General features: G+C 36.0%; 1 non-coding gene across 1 annotated transcript; it reads left to right on the top strand.

The window, feature by feature from the left end:
• Positions 1 to 380: 380 nt before the first annotated feature.
• TRNAS-GCU (transfer RNA serine (anticodon GCU)) lies at positions 381 to 462 on the top strand. Its single transcript has one exon. It is a non-coding gene; the product is annotated as a tRNA-Ser (tRNA).
• The last annotated feature ends 23925 nt before the right edge of the window (positions 463 to 24387 follow it).

The following is a 24387-nucleotide window of genomic DNA, read 5'->3' as shown; positions in this document are numbered from 1 at the left end:
AGTACTCTACTAACCTCACATATTCAACCAGGTCTGGCTGCTCCTCCTAAATGATATTGTAACCACTCTATATAAAAATAAAAAATTATGAATAAAAAAACAATTATAAAATCTCCACGAAAATTAAACCCAAATTAATTATCAAAGAACCCCATCTTCATTCATCTTCTCAGTAACCACAATTACAATGCCATTCATTAAGTTTATACTCTGATCAAAAGAAGATTGCATGAATACTCTGCCCCAATTTACACGCGTACCAAGAAGAAAATAAAAAGAAATCGGAAATGAGGAAGAGAGTCATCGAATTAGGTTTATTGTCACTGTACGCATTTCGATAGTGCAAGTATTTAAATAAATGAGAATGTGAGTTCAGCCCCGTCGCTTTGGCCGAGTGGTTAAGGCGTGTGCCTGCTAAGTACATGGGGTTTCCCCGCGAGAGTTCGAATCTCTCAGGCGACGGATTTATATAATCATTTTCCATTTCAGCCATGGACAATTTTAATAAATCCAGCTTCATAAAAAGGGTATGAACCAAGCCTATTTGAAACTGTTTAGAAATGGCAACTGCAATATCACATGGCATCTCTTTCATTGAGAAAATTGGTGCTCGATTCATGGTTGGTAAGAAACTGCACTCTCTCATGGCCTAAGGCGTTGTCAAAACATGCTAAGATTGGGCATTTTAAACAATTGGTGCTCGATTCATGGTTGGTAAGAAACTGCACTCTCTCAGGGCATTTTAAACAATTGGTGCTCGATTCATGGTTGGTAAGAAACTGCACTCTCTCAGGGCATTTTAAACAATTGGTGCTCGATTCATGGTTGGTAAGAAACTGCACTCTCTCATGGCCTAAGGCGTTGTCAAAACATGCTAAGATTGGGCTTTATTGTTTAAAATGGTTTTTTTTTTAAATGCATATATAATAGGTTTTTTAATGCATATATGGCTTTAGCATTTTAAAAAAAATCAGTGAAGTAGTCAAATTGTGAAGAGTTTACAATTTAGATTTGTGATTTCAAAAAATCACTGCAGAATTTTTTAAACTGAAAATCTAAAATGTAGAACAAATAGACTACCCCTTTCAAAATACTTTGGATTTGATTCATTTAAGGTTTTAATCAAAGTACTCTTGGATTTTAATTGTGCATAAAAAGTTTTTAAAAATAGGTGTATGTTAATTAGTTTGTGTGGGGTTTAGTTCTTAATAGGTTTGAGGTTAAAATCTCTAAGAAGAAGTTGAGTTATGGGGGATAAAATTGTCACAAGGGGCAAAAGGTGTCGTGGAAGAAGCACAAGGTTAAGATAAAATGCACAAGAATTTAAGTAAGATGTAATATTTGAAAAGTGATGGCTAAAGAGGATGAGGGAGATTTGATGAGAAGCATAAATGGTGACTATAAAGATTAAAAAGAGAAGAGAAGCACAAAAGTATGATTAAAGAAGTTAGAAAAGTTGTCAAAATAGGGGTGAAAGTTGGCTAGTAGTTGAAACAATTTGGAGTGGTGGCAGAGTGAGCTTGGGAAGAAGAATGAAAGAAAGAGGAGCATTGTGGGAAGCAAAAAGCATGATAGGGGAAGTGCAACAAGAGGGTGAACATGTTTAAATCAATATAGAGACATTGTAGAGTAAAGTTGTGTGAGAAGAAACATTTATTAACATATAGAAGAGGGTATGGTAATCAAGTCACAAGATCGTGGGTCACTCAATGACATGTTCCAATTATTTAAAGGAGGAGAAATAGGAGCTATAAACATATTATAGCTTAAAGGTGCTCACCCCTAGTTTGGAATAGTCATCGCCTCTTTCACGTGTTGGGAAAACTAAGGTAACTATTAATATTTCTTCTAGTTTGATTTAAAAGTGACCCTTGAAAATAGCTTGGGGAAGAGCAATGGATAGGTGGGAATGTGGGTAGAAATGGAAATGCAATAGTGAATTTTGTTCTAATTCAACTAGAGGGACTAATGTAGTTAGTCGACCAAGTTTGCAAGGTCCCATTTTGGTGAATAGTTAGGCCAATAGTGTGGCAAGACCTAAAGACAATACAATGATGTAACTTCTAAGTTTTCAAGGAAGGGTGACAATGATGTAGAGTAACAATGGTTCTAATGTGAAATAATTTTGAGTGCAAAGAGAATTATGGCTATAAACATTAAGTGGTGGAGTACCAAACAACATTGTGGTGTAGGCTAGTCTTTAGTAACATATGAAGTTTATATAGACAAACCCCTAGGGTGCATCTAAGACATTGAACGAAGTAATGGTGACATTTGCAGCCAAGTTTTAGATGATGAGCTCAAAATAGCATAATTATGCTAAGTTGAAAGAGATTAAGAAAATCATTGGTGAGAGTGCTTGGGAAATTGATTAGTGCTTTTGCGACCAGATCAATAGCATACCTTAACCAATACATGAGACCCAAAACAAGGAGTGGTTAATTCAGGGTCTTATACCTTTGACTAAAATGCCACTAATGCAATAAAAGTGGGCCACACAGCGGGACACCTTTTACCAAATCATGAGGAATGAGTTTAAAGGATGGATATCTAAGAGGCATCTAGGACTTCAACTAGTGCAATGCTTGAGCTTGCATGGTTCCAATCATAGTGGTCAGCCTTGATAGAAAAATTCCATGAGATGAATCAAGCCAAGGTATGGAGGGAAAAAATATGGTGTATCATATGCAAGACATGGGGTCACACACTAAATGGTTCCCCCTCTCTAAGAGTTTGGTTTCAAATCCTAACTCAACCTTGCCACCTAATATATTCCTAGGAAATGTGGCAAATAAATATTGTGAAAGCTTCCAAACCCACGACCACCCTCTACAATTTTCCCATTGCTTCAAAAGTACACACTTTCTCAAACCACCATTTTTGACAACTTCTATAGGATAAATACTCACTCCACTGAGAATTGTTGTGCCCTACAAGTGCTTGTAGAGAATTCAAAGGGAGTCCCTTCTGAGGGGAAAAACTTTAGATTTGTGAAAGAATGGGGGAGAAGAGGATATGGCAAGGGCTATAGATGTAGATATTGAGGAGGCTACTAAGAAGGAACATATGGTAGAAGAAAAAGACCAATTAAATGTTACAATTGTGATGAGATAGGACATATCTCCTAGGATTATCCATAACCTACGAGAGTGTGATGTGGTCACTACAAGGCTACAAGTCACACAATAGAGGATTGTCTATATTTAATAGCTAAATGAAAGATGAGGACAAGACAACGAAGCAAAAACTTGGTTATATCTCCAAACCCTAGAACATCACAGGGGGGAATAACCCCAAGATTAATGTGGTAACCAAGTGAAGAGCTCTTATAGGTGTTAAAGGTGACCACTAGGAGCCTCCAACATAAGGGAAATTGCTCATGCGGATCTTGGTTTTGATGCAGTAAAGCATAAGGATCATTTCAAAGAAGCACGATAGGAAGAGGTTAGTACGATATGGAATGATGCAAGCAACAAACAACTCCCTAGAATCAACTTGATCACCTATGGAAGAAGGATACCAGTACTACAATGAGGAGCCATCATAGATTCTAACCCAACAAAAGTGATTTACAGCTTCTTCCATTCTCTCATTAGAATCCTAGATGATGAAAGGTTGATAAGGAAGTGGTGGTCCACATTTGATTAACTTATTGCAAGAGGGGAAAGAAGAACCCATTTATATTCCCTTAGTAGAGAGACAAATTTGATGGGTCAATCAAAACAAACAAACAAAAAACTGAGTGAGGTGAAGAGTTCGAGATGGATGTCGAAATCCATGGTTGAGAGGTTTGGATATCATGTTGGAACTGGGATCTAACATGAACATTCTTTCAAAGAAATGATGGGAAATGATTGGGAGCTTGCATCTAGTATACTCACCCATCAAGTTGTAGCAAGAAAACAAATGAAAAATCCCCCCATTATTCACCTACAAAATGTTGAGGTTAATCTCAAAATTATTGTGAAGACAATGGTGGATACCAAGGTCATAGAGAACATCAATGAAAAGGATACTTTCCCCATTTCTTTGGGTTTGAATGGAAAATGACAAAGAAGTCATTACTAACTTGATGCAATGGGGGGAGGAGGTGGGAGGTGTGGGATGTCTTTAGAAGCTAGTGAAATGAGTGTGATATAACCACCAATCCTATTTTAGGGGGTTGGTACGCAGAGCTCGCATACAATGTTTTAGATGGTGTAGCAATAAATTAGTTATATAACTCGATGGATATGATGTAGGATGAATATATCAATCTCACAGTCAATGGAGCTATGAGTTGGCAAAGTATTTGATCCTTGCCTTGGGAAATCAAGAGGCCCTTCAAGATTGGTAGGAATGCAAGCATGATATTTCATCTTGGTGTTGCATTGTGAATATATTAGTGCGATGGATAGGTGAAAAACTGCAAAACCCTCCCATCTTCTAAGGTGTAGGCGGTGTTGAATATTTTATGGAAGAAATGTGTTTAATGATACAAAAAGAGTAGTTAGTACCAAGTTTGGATGTGGCATTATGGTCCACACAATCTAAATGGTGGGATACTCATAAGATCACATTGAAAGTTGGGACAAGAGTTGATTAATGTTGTGGCATCATTTTAACCTACCACCCAAGCAATAAGTTATCAACATTCTAGGGATAAAAAAAGACTCAATCACCTTTCCTAAAGCTTATGATAGGAAGACAAATCCATTCCTGCATGAAAATGAGTGCATTCAAAAATGCACTAGAGAAGGCTTAGTATTGGGTCCATAAGTTTTTTACACCTTCGATTCCATCTCTAAGGCCTAGTACCTACACATGGAAATCTATCAACGAACTCGCAAATGGGAGACTCTCAAAAAAGGGTTATCCTCAACATTTTCGTATCTAAGTATGACACTTAGTATCATTTCTACTGTAATGTTTATTAACTCGTTCTTATTTAATATTAGGTTAGACAAGCTACAATAATATGTATGTAAAATACATTACTACAAACCAAAACAATAAGAAATAATCCAAAACCAGGGAGATGGTTGTCGAACTTTTTTAGTATTGTGCCAAGGTAATTGAAACATTGGAAGAGGATGAAGACCCATGAAAGTTGCAACACTTCCAATTTTAGGAATTGTAAGGATAAATATTAGTGAAGGAGATAGTAGAATACCCTATAGAGGAGATATGCAGTAAGCCTTGTAAGATAAAACAATTGAACATTGGTACAAATGACAAGCCTCGGTTGGTATCCATAAGAAACTAATAGGACAATGAAATGGTATTGAAGTTTGTGGCTTTGCTCAAGGAATGTGCATATATTTTCTCACAAAAATTCAATAAATTGAGAGGGATGAAAGAGGATCTTAGCAATATTTGAATAGAACATAATATGAATGTCAATCCCATTAAGAAAATTCTTTATGGACTAAACCTAGGCCCAAATTAAGAAAGGGTAAAATAAGAGATTGACAAGATGTTTGTGGTTGGACTAATAATCCTTCTAGAGGAGTCATATTGGGTCAATCCAATAGTCATCTAGGATAATAAGGTGGGAGGATACATTATATTCTAGATGGATTTTTGGGGCTCGGAGATTGAATGCAACCTATATTCATGACCCTTTCCCTACACCCTTTAGCAATGAAGTACTAGATCAAGTAGCAAGGAAGGAAACTTATTCATTCATTAATGGATTCTTGAGATAACATTAGGTGCAAATAGCCAAAGAATATAATAAGAAGACAACTTTAACATGAAGTGAGGTTCCTATGTTTATAATGTCATATCATTCGACCTATATAATGCCCTAGTAGTGTTCTCTAAAATAGTCATAGTCACCCTTAGGTGATAACCATGCATGAAAGGTTCTTATTCATGGCCCTGAGAGTTGTTAAAATACCCTTTTCGTATTGTCTAAGTGGTATGGGACTTTTTCAACATATGAGTGTCTTCCATTGCATTATCTTGCTTGGGTTGAATTACCAAACCTCCTCGTGCAATTCTAGGATATCCTCAAGCCCATCTTGACTCTTCATAGGTAGTTTGCTTTCCATTAGCCCCAATGATTTTTTAACCCTTGCCCTCAAAGGTATATTCACATTTGCGTCAACTTGTTGTAAGACCTACATGAATAGGTTTTTATCAAATTTTTCCCAAATGTTATTCCTGAAACTATTAGACATATTAACCTTATCAATAATTGCTTTCATTGTCAAAGTCGTGACCATCGAATTAAGAATTTCTCCTTATTGTCCAAGCTTGACATTCATTAGAAGCAATACTTTATCCTACTTCTTTAATTGAAAAACAACCCATGAAAACTAAGTTGAGACATAAACAAGCTTCAAAATTTTGATTTAAACTAGCACTAAGGATGTTTGGTATTTATATGTCATCATTGAATACATCTGACTAATCTATATTTTTAATTTCTTTAAAACTAACAATTGATTCACAAAAGTATATGTTTTTCCATGGAAATCATAGAAAGAGCAAGTGTGACTTGCCAGAATCAAACCTATATAAAGAGGATCCCAATCATTCCTCCCAACTACACAAGATAAACCCAATTCACAAACACTTGCAATTATATACTCTCCATTGTTACAATTATTTATACGAATCATGGGACTTTTCAAGTGAAATAAAACAAGCATGCAGATATATATATTTGGAATAAATGTGGATTTATAAAACAAAATTTTGGTAGAGTGGTTAATGCGTGTGCCTCCCAAGTACATGGGGTATTCCCATGAGAGTTTGAATATGTTAGGCAATGTATTTTCATGTTATGCACTTATGTAACCAATGACAATTTCAATACACCAACTTCATAATCCATGCTATGTGATTATGTAGTAATATGTCGATTTCATAAAAATACATGAACCATCATTCTAAATTTGTTTATAAATTCCAATAGTTGCAAGTGCCAATGAGGTAATGATTTAAAAGTATAACTAATACATGTACTAATAAGGATAATATTCTATAAATAAGTTATGATATTTTCCTATGCATTTTCTCTTCTATAATATACAACGAATAGGATTCAAATCATTATTAGGAAGATTTAATATAGCCCAAAGAAACAATTATCTTGAATAGTTACAAGAATGTCATTTTAAGCAACATATGAAATTGCATTTGATATTGATATTCTAAGCAACATTGTGATAGAAAAACACTATTGTGCTTGTCAATACATGCAAAGATTTCCAAACAAATTTCAATAGATCTTCTAATACAAGTTAGGAAATGAGAGAAAATTCCACTAAGTTTCCCAGTAAAGTCATCATCATCTTCTTACCACTCATCTCAATTTCTTTCTCATTCTTCATTTTCCTGATCTTCTACACATTCCAAGTTAATATACTATTTATGGTCAACATCTTCAACTTCATTGTGGACGACTTTATTCATTATTTTTTCTTATTGGTCATCCCTTACAATAAACTTTTCAGGCATATTTCTTTGTAAAGAAATTCTCTTCCCACCCACCTATTGTTTTCCAAGGTCGTCTCTCTATCTTTATTCGACTTTGTAAGAAAGGTTCATCCCCTATGTGATTGGCATCTTGCAGCCTTATTCATTGGAAACCATCCTCTTAGGATCCGGAAATACAATTCTCGTCACAATAATTTTATCTCAACTTTTTGGTTCTGAGTTTACTTAATATTGGATTTTGGTTCAAAATCACGTAGGAGTTATTGGGTTTCTTCTAAGTTTCTATATTTTCAATGGCATCATGCCCAAGCATAGAAATAGGCCACATCGCAAAGTTGGTGGTCACAAGGTTGTGGGGCCCTCCAACTCCAGGGAGGCTATCTCCTATGTTGCGACTCAAGCTACAAAAGTGGCAAGGGATTTTTCTTCTTCCACTCCCTCCTATATCATAGTGGAAATTCACTTGGCTAAAGAAGAAATTTTGCAAGAGCATTACTCCCTCTCTAATACGAAATTTAATGTAGCTTCAATGGGTTGGATCCCAAATGTGAGTCACACAAGAGCAAGAAGGAATCAATACCTTCAAGCTATACAACATTATTTGCACACTAAGACATTAATTGGGAAAGTATTACTAGAGGTGAGGAAAGCTCTCAGTTGGCTTCATTGCTTGAACATATTCATTAAGAGGTCAAACACCTACACACTCACACCCTTTTCATGAGCTCCCATCTAGCCCACATGGAAGCACACCTCAATTTCAAGAACCCTCATAGTCTAGTAGCCCCAACCACCAGTTTTGTTCATATAGAGGTGTCCAACTCCTCTAATGGACATTTGTCTCTTCTTTTTATGATGTTATATCTAGTCTCAATTATGTTTATAATTGTGGCATTGGTTCTTTGGGCATTATAGTGTTCTCAATATGTATAATTTTTATGGGTTCAGTTTTGTGGGATTTCTAATCCTATTTTGGTTCCACTGTCAATCGTTATTTAATTGTATGTCACTCTATGGATAGAGCATAGATGCCTTTCTTTGAATCTTCTACTCTCTCCCTTTGGTAGAATATCACAAGGCTATGGCCGCTATATATGTAATATGTTGATTTAGTGATAATGCAAAGAACAATTTACTAAAAAAAAATACATATATATAAACACATATTAATAATAGAAAAACATTTTAGTATGGACAATGCATTTCATAAATAAAATATTTCAATGCGCGTGTTAAGTAAAACATTTTAATGTCAACCCTGCATATATATTATATAAAGCAATTGAAAAAAAAAATTATGGTTAAAACATTTTAAATAGTCTTACTATTTTACATTTTGGTCATTTTTTAAGTATATTTTTTGGTCAATTTTGTCTAAAACCTAGCAAAGATTTGTTGAAATTGCAAGTTTAATTTTGTAGTCTACACAAGTGTTGAAGGGGAATTCAAGGCATTATATCCGTTTATGCATTTAAAAATGCAATTTAAATAATGAAAAAATACACATGGGGTGTGTGTGAGAGAGAGAGAGAAAGAGAGAGGGACCAGTAAAAATCAATTTTAACCATAGATTTATCAAGCCCTAAGAGAGATTAAATTTGTTGAGGTGCAAACCTTTTTTCAAGTTTTGCACTCTAAAATAGGGTTTCATACCAAGAGATTTGATCCCTCTCGGAGCTTAGTAGATTCGTGATTAAGATGGATCTATATTGGTTGTAAGTATTAATTATTTAAATGGTTATTAATTAAATTTCAATATGAAAATTTGAAATTTAATAATTTTTTTGTAATTTTTTTTGTGGGTTAAATTCTATTATTTGAAAAAATGGGGATTTGCATCACAATTTTCAAAATTCAGGTCGGTCTCTCACAAGGGAGCCCAAACCAGATCCAAAAATATACTCTCCTTAAGGATGATAGAGCCAATTGAAACTAAAAAGATACAAAAATGATCAGACTATATCTAAACTTTGACCTGACTAGCCTTGTACAAAAGAAGCTACAACTAAGCAATCACACACCATAACCATACTGCAATGAGGCTGAGGGTTCTGAATCTAGTCCTGTAATTGGGATAGGTGCTACCAGATGTTGAATTTTGTCCTAGCGTTGGGGGAATGCCAAGGTGATGATTAATCTTCCCCGTCATCTTATCAAGATTCGTTCTATGCTTGTGAAAGTGCTATATGGATTGAAGAATGTCAAAATAGGATTCATGATGATCCAAGATAGTCTGCCCTATTACTTTTTAGATTGTTCTATGATGTATCAATTACTTTAGCCCAATTCCAAACTTCAATTAGCAATATTTCCAATTACAATTATTCTTTCCATCCATCAACAATAATTTAAGAAAGAACAATGAATGCAATGACAAAGAAGACAATCAACACATCAGATTTGGTCAAAGACGAGGGGAAAACCCCACTAAGGGGAAAACCCTTTGAAATTCTTCTTCTATTAGATTTTCCTAAAATGTTCAACAAAGAATACAATGAGCCCAATACAATATCATCAACAATACAACCCAATAACTTCATAAACTAGTTTACAGTGGTAGAATATATCATAGATAACTTCTTTCACACTTCAGTCAGCTGTAGAAAACTTTGGACGATGGTCAACTATAGTCAAATCCCGAGACACTCCCTTCAGGTTGACATGCATGAAACTTTAGCTCCCTGTCACTCCCTTGGCCTTAGAAAGCATGTGACTGTGACCGAAATATCCCAATGTTGTGTGTGCAACCATGAATAGAAACCTTAACTTGTGTGAGCTTTAGACTTGAGACTTCAGACCCCTGTACAACCTTTCCTTCATCGATCCTTTTGAACTAAATCAGATAAAAGAGAAGAAGATGCTTCCATGTGATGATGTCCAAATGAGCTTATAGGTCACTTTTATTTATAGGTTTATAGGGTTATCCAACAATATCCATTTGACATTGAGGCTGACCTATCCAAGCGTGCATCTGAAGTGAGGCTGAGCTAACCCAATATACATGAGTGGGTACATAAAATCAAAAACTAACTTCTTCTTATCCAAACGGGGTGATCTTTAGGTTGATTTTGGTCCTCTCGAAAATAAGAACTCAATGCCATCATTATCTACACCAAATGAGTAGTCCAAAGTGAAATTTGATCACAGTTGCATATTTTAATACTCCCTCTCAACTAGGGAGAATTCCACGTAAAAATATTTCCATCGATCAATATGTCATCTTGTTATCATGTGTCCCATCTCTGCTCAACTCTATATGATGAAACATTCTCGAATCTAAAGAAGAATAATCATGGGGAGCAAAAGATACCACCCTCTGTCCATCGGGCTACAACTTGGAATCTCTATCAACGGGCTACTACCCGGAATATCTGTCATCGGGCTACTACCCTGAAATATTTGTCATCGGGCTACTACCCTGAAATATCTGTCATCGGGCTACTACCCAGAAATCTCAGTCATCAGGCTACTACCTGGAAATATCTATCATCAAGCTTGTTTAGTCAATTCAATGTTCTTAAATTGCTTACATAAATTATCGACCGGAGTTTGTAAACTTGTGAAGTGAAAATGCACTATATATGCTAGAATCCTTTTTGAGTTTATTAAGACGATGATCGTGTTTGTTTTAAGGAATTTTTTTATTCCTATGTTCCTAATTAAAAACTAAAGATTTACAACTAAAATTCCTACAATCAACTCTTATAAAAAAAGAAAGTAAGAATAGCTATCATGATCCTATTTAACTGAATATTGTTAGTTTTAAAAAGATTTACTATGCAAGGTGATAAAAACAAAACTACCTAAACTACTTATGTTCTAGAAAGACAACTATTTCTGCTCTACAAAGAATCGCTTCTATTCAAAAAAAAAAAAAAAAATTATAAAGCAATCTAAGTTAAGATCTACACAATGTAATTAACAATCTTATTTGAAAGAATAAAAACAAAAGCAGAAGGAATGTGATCTAATCAAACATATTTGCTTATGAAAATTATGTACATAGTCCTATTTTAGAAAGCATACAAATGATTTGAAATCGAAAGACAACAAATGAAATATTGTAAACAAGTAATTACAAAGAGATTGAAGCTATGATAATGCAATTCTGGAAATAATAAAAACGAAATGAACTGAACTAAAAATGAAAGAATGAACCTTGAATGTCTGTAGGGGCCCTCCACAAAATAGCAGGTTTTAAGACTTTAATTCAACAACTAATTGTGCATGATATCGATGAGAATGCTTCTTCAATTAAAAAGGAACAGAGTTATGAAACTTCAAACTGTCAATTAAATATTACATATATGTCTTTCGCTTTCTGTTTACAGAGTTATATATATAGCATTCATGCTCAACAGATTGAGACTTTCATGCCTTAAAAACTTAAAACAATCCTAATCTAAATGCTAATCTTATAACGGAAAATTTAACATTTCTCGACGATTTTCTATTTGGAAAGAAAATTGGAGAGTCGTGATTTATTTGAACTCTCACTGCTCTGTTTATCCATGTATTGACCTGCTTCTTTGACTGCGCCATTAGGTGATTTCCTTGATGATTTGGCTTGGGCGAATAGGAGGAGATCAATCCTCATATGCCCATGTGCTTCTTTGCTTGGCTGGCGTACTAGAACCTGGAAAACCATGGAGATAGCTGCGGAATCATGAAACAACTACAGAATCGTGTTAATTCTGTAGCTATTACAATATTTTAACTTAATAATAAGGCACATTAATAAATATGAAAAATAAGACATCTGAGTACCTTACCATGTCAAAATCTATAGTTTTATTGTTTATTTGAGTTGATAGAAATGATGAAAAGAGGAAAAATGGATGAAAATGGTGTCAAAAACAAAACATTCGTGAGACTCTACATTCTCCCATGCTGAGGTCTTTGCACATCCTCATGCAAAACATAAAACTGATGTCTCCTATTTAATTACTGCATTTCTTTTGAGACCTCTACAAGTACATCCAACTTCATCTTTTTCCCTTTCTTTCCACCCATTGCCATCCTTGGCTTTTTCATGAGAATCTTGTACTTCACATTTATGACTTGCCTTTGTACAACTCTGTTTTTCTACTTCAACTTCTTATTTTTCTTATACCAAAGACTTAGGTGTAAAATCAGATTGTCACTCTTAGCCATTTGGATTTCACTCTGTGCTTTTAGGGTTTGATTCTCCTTTTGAATGTACATTTTTAGTGTCTCCAGCTCGAAAATTTCTTGTTTTAAAACATTTACCACTGGAGTTTCTTGTGGTTTACTAAACTGGACTTCTTCTTGATTTGAAGTTGATGTTTTTGTCACATCTCTTTTCTCTAGAGACTCAACATAATCATAAATCTCTTGTTGTATAGGATCAATTTCCTGTGTTCTTCGGCTTGGACTCTAAGGAGGTGTGATAAAAGTTTGTGGAGAAACACTTGCATTGTCCTCTGCTTCTAAGTCGATATGCTCCATACTTTTTGTAGATCGTTCTTTTGTTGTTGGATTGAGTCTGGTACTTCTTCTTAAGCTTGTCACAAGAGGCATTTGAATTTTTTCTTTCTTTCTTTCTATCTTAGGCTTCTCTGTTTTGGGTGTGCTCTCTGTCTTTTGGCTAGCTTTCTTTCTTCTAACATCTTTCTTGTTCATATTCTCTAAAATTTCTGCAAGAGGAATGCCATCCTCTGACTGCTCCTATGACTGTTGTTGTCCTTGTTCTACTGGTTCTTCAGTTTTCTTTTTCTCCCTCTCTTGGCTTTACTGCTGCTTGGTTGTTCTTGTCCCACTGGTTCTTCAATTTTTCTTTTTCTCCCTCTCTTGGCTTTGTTGCTGCTCGGTTGTTCTTGGTTATCTTCCTTAAAATGGTTCCTCACTAAAAAGCTTTCCCAATTATCACCCATATTTTTAAGATGAAATTCAACAAGGATTTTAATAAGACCATGGTGATACATGGTGTTCTCTATAAACTGAATTTTCCTTTGAACATTCCCTAGCATCTTTCTTAGACTATTAAGTAAGAAATATGGAATATTTATTTCATTATCCTCAATAAAATTCATCAATAGTTGGATATGATAGAAAAACATGCATCCAAACCTCCCTTCACAAGTAACAAAATTTTGAATTATCAGAAGTAAATTTCTCCACTTACTTTTCAATGTTGTGCTCGGAATTCCCTTCTTGAAAATGGTGGTGTCCGTGCTAGGGTTATTCAGCAAAAAAAAAAAAACAAAAACAAAAAACAAAAAAAACAAAAAACAAAAAACAAACAAAAAAAAAAACTAAAAACAAAAATAAAAATAAAAAACAAAAAAACCAAAAAAAACTAAAAACTAAAAAAAAAATCAAAAATCAAAAAAAAAACAAAAATAAAAAAATAAAATAAAATAAAAAATAAAAATTCCAGTCTTCTCTCTCAATACCTCTCTTTTTAAACCTTTTTTCTCCAATTCAAGGCAATCCAGTAGCTTCGGCAACAAAGAATTTTGTCACTGTAAATTTTATGTCCCATATCTCGACTTCCACCCCATCAAAGGATCTGGCGAAGGTTACTTATTTGTGGAAACCATCAAATTTCTCCAGAAACTCCAGCCACTACGCTTTCTGTAACGATTCTCTTGTCTGTGGATATCCTTCTAAAAAATTGCTTCTTGTTGGTTATGTTCTAACTATAACTCCCATGGATGAGAAGCTTTGTTTGAAGATTGTTTGTTTGACAGGGTATGAGGGTTTCAGAGAGTTTCTGAGTAATGAGGACGAGAGTGTGAATGATGGGAGTGTGAGTGGTAAGGGTATGAAGAAGTGTGATATAATATAACATTGAGAGCATGAATGAGCATGATTTGGGTGATTGGATCAATAAAATCGGGATGTGGGTTGGAGTGTAGGTATAATGATGAGGAGTGAATGGCGGATTAGATCCGATTTGACACGATACTATCAAATCTTAGTAATAATGATTTTGAATTTGGTAGTACGATGTCTATATAATTCATACAATTAATGTTTTTGATCCTTATTATCAAATTAAAGAATTGCATACCTTTGAATTATTGCTTTCTAACCTTTGGTTGTTGTCATTTGTATTGTCTTCAGGTGCCTTGCAGTGAAGGGAGTCAATCACTCTTTCAATTATTCCATCAAAAATCTTTGTCAAATTGGCTGCAAAAATCTGTTAGAGTTGTAGAAACTCAATAATTTTGTAGCTATTTTATTTTGAAAAAGAAAAGAGTGGGACATAAAGAAAATGGGTTTAGAACAGATGTGAAGAAAATTTAAGGTGTCAAAAATTGATTTTCACCTTAGATTTTCTGTATAAACATGCCAACCATTGTTGGTTTTCAAGTTTATATATATATATATATATATATATATATATATATATATATATATATATAGATATAGATATAGATATATATATTACTTTTATTTTTCAGAAAGAAATTTTTTTTGAAGATCAAGTTGGAGAAGAAGGAAAATCCTTCTTCACCAACTTTAAATCAGTATTATCTTGCAAATATTTGATAAATTCTTCCTTAGTCAATGGCTTATGATAGATTCTCAATCGATGGCCATTCACAAGAAAAGTGATCCTTTCTTCATCAATAGTTCTGATCCTAACTGCACCATTGTCAAAGATTGTTTCAATCTCGTAAGGCCCAATCCAATGAGTTTGAAATTTCCCTTGGAAATCTTTGAACTTTGAATCAAACAGTAATGCCCAATCTCCTGGTTGGAATTTTCTCTCTTTGATATATTTGTCATGCCATCTGGATCTCTGTTGTTGAACTAGATTAGTTCTTTGGATTTCATCTTGTCTTATCTCATCAAGTTCATTTAGTTGCTCCATTCATTGTTTTTGTGCTTCTGAAAGATCAAGACCCAATTTGACTGTTGTCTTGAAAGTTTTAACTTGAAACTCAATAGGAAACAAGACTTGTTTTCCATAGACAAGCTCATAAGGAGTATGTCCTGTAGTATTTCTCCATGTGGTACGGTATGCCCATAAAGCTTTTGGAAGCTTTCCTGCCCAATCTCTTTTCTATAGATGCACAGTTTTGGTGAGAATTACTTCAATGACTTTATTGGTGGACTCCACCTGTCCATTTGTTTGAGGATGATATGGAGTAGACTTTCGATGTTTGATTTTGTATTCATCCATTGCCTTCTATACCAACTTGGATGTAAATTGAGTACCTTGATCTATTATAATTTCTCTTGGAACACCAAAATGAGTAAAGATATCCTCAAAAATAAATGAAACTACAACATTTTCAGTAGCAGAAAGAAGTGCTTTAGCTTCTACCCATTTTGTAACATAATTAGTGCAAACAAGAATGTACCTTTTTTGTCTCAAAGGTGGATTGATTGGACCAACAAAATCTAGAGCCCATTTTTCAAAAGGCTCAATAAGTACTTGAGGTTGTAGAGGCATCTCATCAGAAGGAACAGGTTTCCCCATCCTTTGACAACTATCACATCTCTTAACATACTCTCTGGCATCCTTAAAAAGGGAAGGCCAGTAGTATCCTAAGAGAAGGACTTTGTAAGAATTTATTTTGTCAGCGAAGTTTCCTCCACATGGCTCATCATGACAAGCTTTCAATATCTCTAGTACTTCATCTTCTCTTACTGATCCAGGTGGCTCCAGACACATGCAGAAGTCCAGCAGGACTCAGGAAGGGTTTGGATTATGCTTGAACTAGGTTCATGTTAAAGATATCGTCGTTGTGATCATGGTCATGCGAATGGTTCATCAATCCGAGTCCCGATGAGGAAGATAGAGGGAGTCAAAGTTTTGGTTGAATTTCGCTGACTAGGCAGGCTTAATGGAGACACAATTTGGAAGTTTTCCAGCGAACGGAATCTGGCCAACTTCGGCCAGATTCCGAGTGAAATTGTCGCCTCGTTAAATTGACTCCTTCGGTTAATGTTCGAGAATTTTCAAATTCACATGGTTATATATATATATATATATATATAAAGAGGTGGTGGGCCACTACCCCCACCACCCCACACCTCACCATACGTGCCCATATACCAAACACAAAAACAATTAAGGTGAGGCCAGTGGGGATTGAACCCGCATGGTAACATACGTACCAACAACCATAACCAACAACATTTAATACAACCTCATTTATAGTGCACACAACCATCACACAAACAAACGCCATCTAATGTATGCCATTCAAAACTGCGCGCCCAAGATTAATGCGGTATTCCAAAAAAATATATGTTGCGGTTTTTTTTAACAAACTATGTATTAAAATGGAGGGGTTGGGGTTTGACCACCCGACCTCCTCCTTACTATTCGGGGATTTTAACTGTTACACCAAACGGTTTTGTTTTGATAAGTCCGCCCGTGAAAACTTATATAAACCTTCATTTTGTCAGTGCACCCAGACATGGAGGAACCAGGAGCGGGCATGGAAACCGAGACACAGTTTTTTAATTAATTTATTGCAGGTGGAACCATGATTGAGCAAAATTTCCAGGAGGGTGAAATTTTTGCAGTGTCCAAATTGGACAAACTTTATGTCGATATTACACCTCTCGGCCACACAAACCCGATGGTGCAATCATTTTCCTGATCTGAGTAGTCAATTTGCAAGGGACCTGGAGGAGGGAATCTTTGAGGAATCTAGGAGGAATCTAAAAGATTCCTTGAGCCCCAGATTTCCACTTTCTCGGAATTCAGAAATTTGATAGTCAATTTTACACTATTCGATGCCACAAATCTGATGGTGCGTTTAGATTTTTCATTTCCTCATTTAATTTCCCGGCCACTTTTCTAAGTGGAATGCAGGTGTTAGCATTCATGTGCGAGCATTCATTTCCATGTGATTCGACGCCGCAAGATTGATGGTGCGACCAGATTCAGAAATTTGACATCCTTTTCTTCAGATGGCCCCAGGATGTGAGGTATATGCAGTGTGTTCATGTTCTTATTTTGCTATGCATTGTGCTGCACAGATCCATGTTTGATGTTTGATGTGGGATCTTGTTTCTTACTTGTTTTCATGATTCCTGCTTGATGTGATGCAAAATCATTTGTGGGATGTACTTATTGTCATGATTCGTCATGATTCGTCATGTTTCGTTTGAGATCCCTTTGTTGTATGTTATTGGGATACTCATGTCGCCATGTATGTGCATTGAGATCCCTTTTATGCCATGTTGGCGAGATGCTCATCATGCATGAGTTTGTGTCATACTGATAGGAGTACCTTTTTGAATGAGAGTTTCCTGCAACGAACATCTCTTGGAGCCACTTTTGTGTGAGGGGATTTTCCTTGTATGATAACGACATCATCTCTTATGTACATCATCACTATTGATAGAACTTAATGCAGCAACCTACAACATCTCGACACTGGGGCCCAGAGACGTAGTCCCTCCTGGACGAACTCCGTTATCAACGTCTTATGTTTTCATGTGTTGATGATTGTCATGTTCCTCTTCTTTACAACATGCAGATGTATTCATTGATGTTCTTTTAAAAATGCAATTTAACACATCATGAAAGTAAAAGGTCTTGGAAGGGTCCTTTGTCACATCCGGACCTGGATCAAGTGGTATCGGAGCGGTCTTTGCGTGGATGTGAATTGCAAGCGTGAACAATGGAATGTGCAACGATAAAGGATGAAAAGGCAATGTACGAGACCATGCTCAAAATTTCCAAAAGGGTGGAAATAATGTATGAAACTCTACAGAAAGAGACAAAGGAAAAGGAGCGATTGCAGCTTCAGTTGCAAGCCACGGAAGAGGCCCTGGAAGAATTGAAGCACAACAACCAAAGTCTTCAAACAGATAACACTAAATTGAAGATGCTTCTACATGAAGAGAAAGAGGAGAAACATAGTTTGCTACGACAACTGCAAGCAAAGGACGAGGCCTTGGAAAAGCTGCAGCGTGACCCATGTGAGGTAAAATGTAATTCTTTGAATTCATGTATGTGTCCTAATGATGATTTCACTATTTTTGAAAATCATACCACAGGAATTGGCTCCAAACTGTTGAAGAAAATGGGGTATGAAGGAAAATGCTTGGGCATTAATGGCCAAGGCATTGTAAACCCCATCAAAGTAGAGGAACTACCCCGTCAGCCAGGACTTGGGTATGTCAGAAAGGAAGTTGGGGAATGCACCGAGACAGCTAGCAAACCACCAACAACAGATGCTGAGAAGCCCTCATCAGTTCTCTCCAAATTGACAGAGGAGGTAAAATATGTTGGTTTTCTTTCGGTTTCGTCGTCACATAGTATGATTTTTGTTGGAGATGTGGAAATCCCAATTACAGGGACAAACATGAGGCTCCTTACCAGGACAAGGGACGAGGAGGAAAATGAACTTGGTGTTAATAACCAAGTCATATCTCAACCATTGGAGGTTGTGCATAAACATTGATTTGCAGGTTTGAGATACACTGAGGGAGAATGCTCGAAGGTGTCAGATGCTTTCGAGACATCGTTGAAATCGTCAAGGAAAGAGAATGATGGGAACACATCCCCATCATCCCATGGTAGTGCCCATTGCAAGGAAAGAGCTGAGGCAAGCTCTCATCGCTATACTTACAACAGAGACAACAAGGAAAGGTATAACCACTCTCAACATTCGAATGTTCATTTCGATTATAATCATGTCGTTAATGAAGAACATAAACCATGGAATCAAAAAACATGTACCTTTTGTGGATTACATAACCATACATTTTCTAAGTGTTGGAAAAGAATAGCAACACACAACAGGACGCGGCGTGAAAGACTCTCTCAACAACAGGTAAATAAACATGTTAAGAAAATCTGGAGGAAGAAGATGTACTGCAGTCATTGCAACAGAAGGGGCCATCAAAGAGCCTCTTATTGGAGGCTCCACCCAGAGCAGCGCCTTAAAGACAAAGTGTCGGTGCATGAACTGGGTGAAACAATTGTTCGATAAGCAAAACCACCACAGGGGGATGACCCATTCACAGCGATAAGTGAAAAATGGTTTCTAGATATGTTAGCTTGTCATGCTTGTGCCTTTGTAAATCATTTTTTGCATTTTAAAATGTAAAAGTGATGATGTGTTTCCATCACTTGTTCAGCAACAATGATGTCTGGTCTTATTTTGTGTTGCATTTTACACTCTGAAAGTGATGTTGTGTTTCCATCACTTGTCAAGGGAACAATAGTGTTTGGCTTTACTTTTGTAAATCATGTGTTGCAGTGATGATTAGTTTTCCATCACTTGTTGAAGCAACAATGATATGTTGGCCTTGTTTTCGTAGCTGGGGTATTGCGTCCATCTTGATGTAAACTTGACCACCGAGTATGTGTGATAAACTCGTGGTAAGTATGGGATGCTTGGGTCATTAGTTGGTCATGAAATTCAAGCATGTAATTTGCAAAACAATGTACTACAGATTGCAGATGTTGCGGGTATTGGCTCATCGCTTAAGGCTCCGAAGAACAAAGGTGAAGGAGATGGAAGCGATGCCTTTCGGGACGCTTGTGATGCAGACAAGGTACAAAGAAGTTGCAGGTTATTTTTCATGCTTTTGGAGGAGAAAAAGCTCCTCAGTGGGGAGGATTGATCCAAGTGGCTCCAGACACATGCAGAAGTCCAGGAGGACTCAGGAAGGGTCAAAAATAAAAGTGTCTGGATTATTCTCAAACTAGGTTCAAGTTAAATATCTCGTCATCGTGATCGTGGTGGTGCAAACAGTTCGTCAATCCGAGTCCGGATAAGGAAGATAGAGGCAGTCAAAGTTTTGGTTGACTTTTGCTGACTAGGCAGGCTTAATGAAGACACAATTTGGAAGTTTTCCGGCGGATGTAATCCGGCCAACTTTGGCCGGATTCTGGGCAAAATTGTCGCCTCATTAAATTGATTCCTCCAGTCAATGTTTGAGAATTTTCAAATTCACATGGTTATATGTAAAAAACAAAAACAATATATAAAAAAAGGTGGTGGGGCACAACCCCCACCACCCCACAGCTCACCATACGTACCCATATACCAAACACAAAAATGATTAAGGTAAGGCTAGCGAGGATTGAACCCGCTCGGCCCAAGTGGGCCGGCCCCCACCAGGCGGCCCCGTGTGGTAACATACGTACCAACAACCATAACCAACAACGTTTAATACAACCTCATTTATGGTACACGCAACCATCAAACAAACAAATGCCATTTAATGTATGCCATTCAAAACTACACTCACAAGATTAACGCGGTATTCCAAAAAAATATGTGTTGCGGGTTTTTTTTGTAACAAACTATGTATTAAAATGGAGGGGTCGAGGTTTGACCACCCAACCTCCTCGTTACTATTCGGGGATTTTAACCGTTACAACAAACGGTTTTGCTTTGATAAGTTTGCCCATGAAAACTTATATAAACCTTCATTTTGACAGTGCGCCCAAACATGGAGGAACCAGGAACAGGCACAGAAACCGAGACGCAATTTTTTTAATTAATTTATTGCAGGTGGAACCATGATTGAGCAAAATTTCCAAGAGGGTGAAATTTTTGCAGTGTCCAAATTGAACAAACTTTATGTAGATCTTACACCTCTTGGCGACACGAACCTGATGGAGTAGTCAGTTTCATGATCTGAGCAGCTGATTTGCAAGGGAAACGGAGGAGGTGATCTTTGAGGAATCTAGGAGGAATCTAAAAGATTACTTGAGCCCCAGATTTCCACTTTCTCAGAATTCGGAAATTTGACAGTCGATTTTGCACTATTCAACGCCACAAATCTGATGGTGCGTTCAGATTTTTCATTTGCTCATTTAATTTCCCAGCCGCTTTTCTAAGTGGAATGCAGGTGTCAGCATTCATGTGCGAGTAGTCATTTCCATGCGATTCGATGCCGCGAGATTGATGGTGCGACCAGCTTCAGCAATTTGACATCCTTTTCTTCATATGGCCCCAGGATGTGAGGTATATGCAGTGTGTTCATGTACTTCTTTTTCCATGCATCGTGCTGCACAGATCCATGTTTGATGTTTGATGTGGGATCTTGTTTCTTACTTGTTTTCATGATTCTTGCTTGATGTGACGCGGAATCATTTGTGGGATGTACTTGTTGTCATGATTCGTCATGTTTTGTTTGAGATCCCTTTGTTGTATGTTGTTGGGATACTCATGTGTCGCCATGTATGTTTGCATTGAGATCCCTTTTATGCCATGTTGGCAAGATGCTCATCATGCCTGAGTTTATGTGATACTGATAGGAGTACCTTTTTGAATAAGAGTTTCCTGCAGCAGAACATCTCTTGGAGCCACTCCTGTGTGAGGGAATTTTCCTTGTATGATAGCGGCATCACCTGTTATGTACATCATCACTATTGATAGCACTTAATGCAGCGACCTACACCATCTTGACACCGGGGCCCAGAGACATAGTCCCTCCTGGACGAACTCCGTTATCAATGTCTTATGTTTTCATGTGCTGATGATTGTCATGTTCACCTTCTTTACAACATGCAGATGTATTCATTGATGCTCTTTTAAAAATGCAATTTAACACATCACAAAAGTAAAAGGTCTTGGAAGGATCCTTTGTCACACCCGGACCTGGATCACTTACACGTCTTCAGATGATCAAATCTTGACATGTTTTATGCAATTCTTCATTTCCATGAATAAGATGCACTAATTTGGATTACCTTCCTTTTTTCTCGAGGAGACATGTATGGTGGCAATTTTCCTGTAGCCAAATAGTTAGAAATATCTACAAACCATGGAGATTCAGTATATACTGCAAAAAGATATTCATCAGGAAACTTATCTTCTACATGCATGTCATTGTTGTCATTTTGAATCCTTGATAAAAAGTCAGCAACTGTGTTTTGTTTTCCAGGTCGATTCAAAATAGTAATGTTAAACTCTTGTAGCAACAATAACCATCTATTGATTCTGCCATTAGTGATTGATTTATTCATTAAGTATCTAATTGCAGAATGATCAATATGTACAAAATTTTCATAACCACTAATATAATTTCTAAATTTATTGATGGCATGAACAACAGTTAAAAACTCCTTTTCTGTGATAGTATAATTTAACTATGCAGGAGTCAACTTTTTACTAGTGTAATAAATGGCATATGGAGTTAAGTGTTTTTGTCCTTGTACAACTCCTAAAGTTGTATCTGAAGCATAAGTCGAAATATGAAAAGGTGATTTCCAATTTGGTCCTCTAAGAATTGGTGCTTCAGAGATTTTCTCTCTTAATGACTCAAAGGCTTTTTGGCAATCAGAATTCCAATTGAATTCCCAGTCTTTTGTGGGTAGCTTGAAAAGTGGAGATGCAATTTTTGTAAAGTTTTCTATAAATCTTCTATAATAACCAATGAAACAAAGAAAATTTCTAACATCTCATTGACAAGTTGGAATTGATAATTTGGAAATAACTTCTACTTTAGATGTATCCACTCTAATTCCATTTCCTGAAATATGGTGTCCTGGAACAATTCCCCTAGTAAACGTCATAAAACATTTTTCATGGCTTAATGAGAGATTTGATTCTTTACATCTAATGAAAACTTTTTCCAAATTTTTAAGAGCTTCTTCAAACTAATTTCCATAAATTGTAAAACTGTCCATATATACTTCCACACAATCATGAATTAAATCAGAAAAATGCCTGATACTGCTCTTTGGAATGTTGCAATAGAATTACATAATCCAAAGGGAAGTACTCGGTAAGCATAAGCTCCCCATGGGTAGGTAAAGGTGGTTTTATCTTGGTCTTCTAGGGCTACTTGGATTTGGTTATACCCACTAAAACCATCTAAAAATGAAAAATATTTATTTCCTACCAATGTATCTAAAACTTGATCTATGAAAGGAAGTGGAAAGTGATCTTTTAAAGTGCCTTTATTCAATTCCCTATAGTCAATACACACTCTCCATTTTCCATTCTTTTTAGGGACAATTACTAAGGGTGAAACCCACTGACTGTCTGATATAGGATAGATAAAATTGACATTCAACAGTTTTTGTAGCTCTTCCTTAACAATCTCCCTTAAATTTGGATTCATTCTTCTTTGAGGTTGTCAAACTGGTTTGGCATTTTCTTCAATGTAGATATGATGTTTACAAGTATTAGGATTGATTCCTTTCATATCATTATATTCCCATGCATAAGCAGATGAATTTTCTTGTAACATCTTGATTAATTCTTTCTTTTGAAATTCTTCCAAATTATTGTTGATATTCAAAGTTTTTCCTAAAAATATTTCAATTGTAGAATTGCCAAATTTTTCCATAGAGTGTAAGGATAGTTGACAAGATGATAAATATTGAGTATTGCATTTCTCTTGAAAACTCTGGCTAGATTCACAATATGATGAAGATTCATTCTTTTCCATTAAATTTAAAATTTGATCTTCTTCATCTAATTCTGAAGTAGCAAAGATTGGTCTTATATCAAAGTCGTCATCTATCCATTCTTCATTTTCAACCTCTATTGTTGTTTTTACTGGTGGATACAGTGTGAATTTCTTTGTTGTACTCCCATCATAAATGAACATATCACCAGATCTAAAACTTATCAAAGCATCGGTTGTAGCTAGCCATGGTCTTCCTCGAATTAATGGATGTCCTCCTAAGTAATTCTTGGATGTTAAAATCATAAAATCAACAGGGTATTCCCAAGAATCTAAGGATACATATATGTATTCTAATACACCATCAAGTTTGATTACAGATCTATCTGCCAATTGTAATAGTGTAGGTGTATATTGAAGATTAGAAAGTTTTAATTGATTCATATTTTGTTTACTCATGATATTTATGGTTGTTCCTACATCAATCAATGTATTTGGGATCTCTACACCATTGATGTGTGTTTTCACAATGGGACTTCCTGGATCAAGATATTTTTGAATTGTTTTTTACCCATCATGATATCTGCAATTTTTCCAACAAGTTGGATTTTTTTATTCTTTTCTCTTTCTTCCGGGTATTTTTAT

The sequence above is a fragment of the Pinus tabuliformis genome, chromosome 5_2 (assembly GCF_031772625.1).
Source record: "Pinus tabuliformis cultivar Carrire ecotype Pingquan chromosome 5_2, CPIR1, whole genome shotgun sequence".
Classification (NCBI taxonomy): domain Eukaryota; kingdom Viridiplantae; phylum Streptophyta; class Pinopsida; order Pinales; family Pinaceae; genus Pinus; species Pinus tabuliformis.
This window is presented reverse-complemented; position numbering and strand designations above follow the sequence as displayed.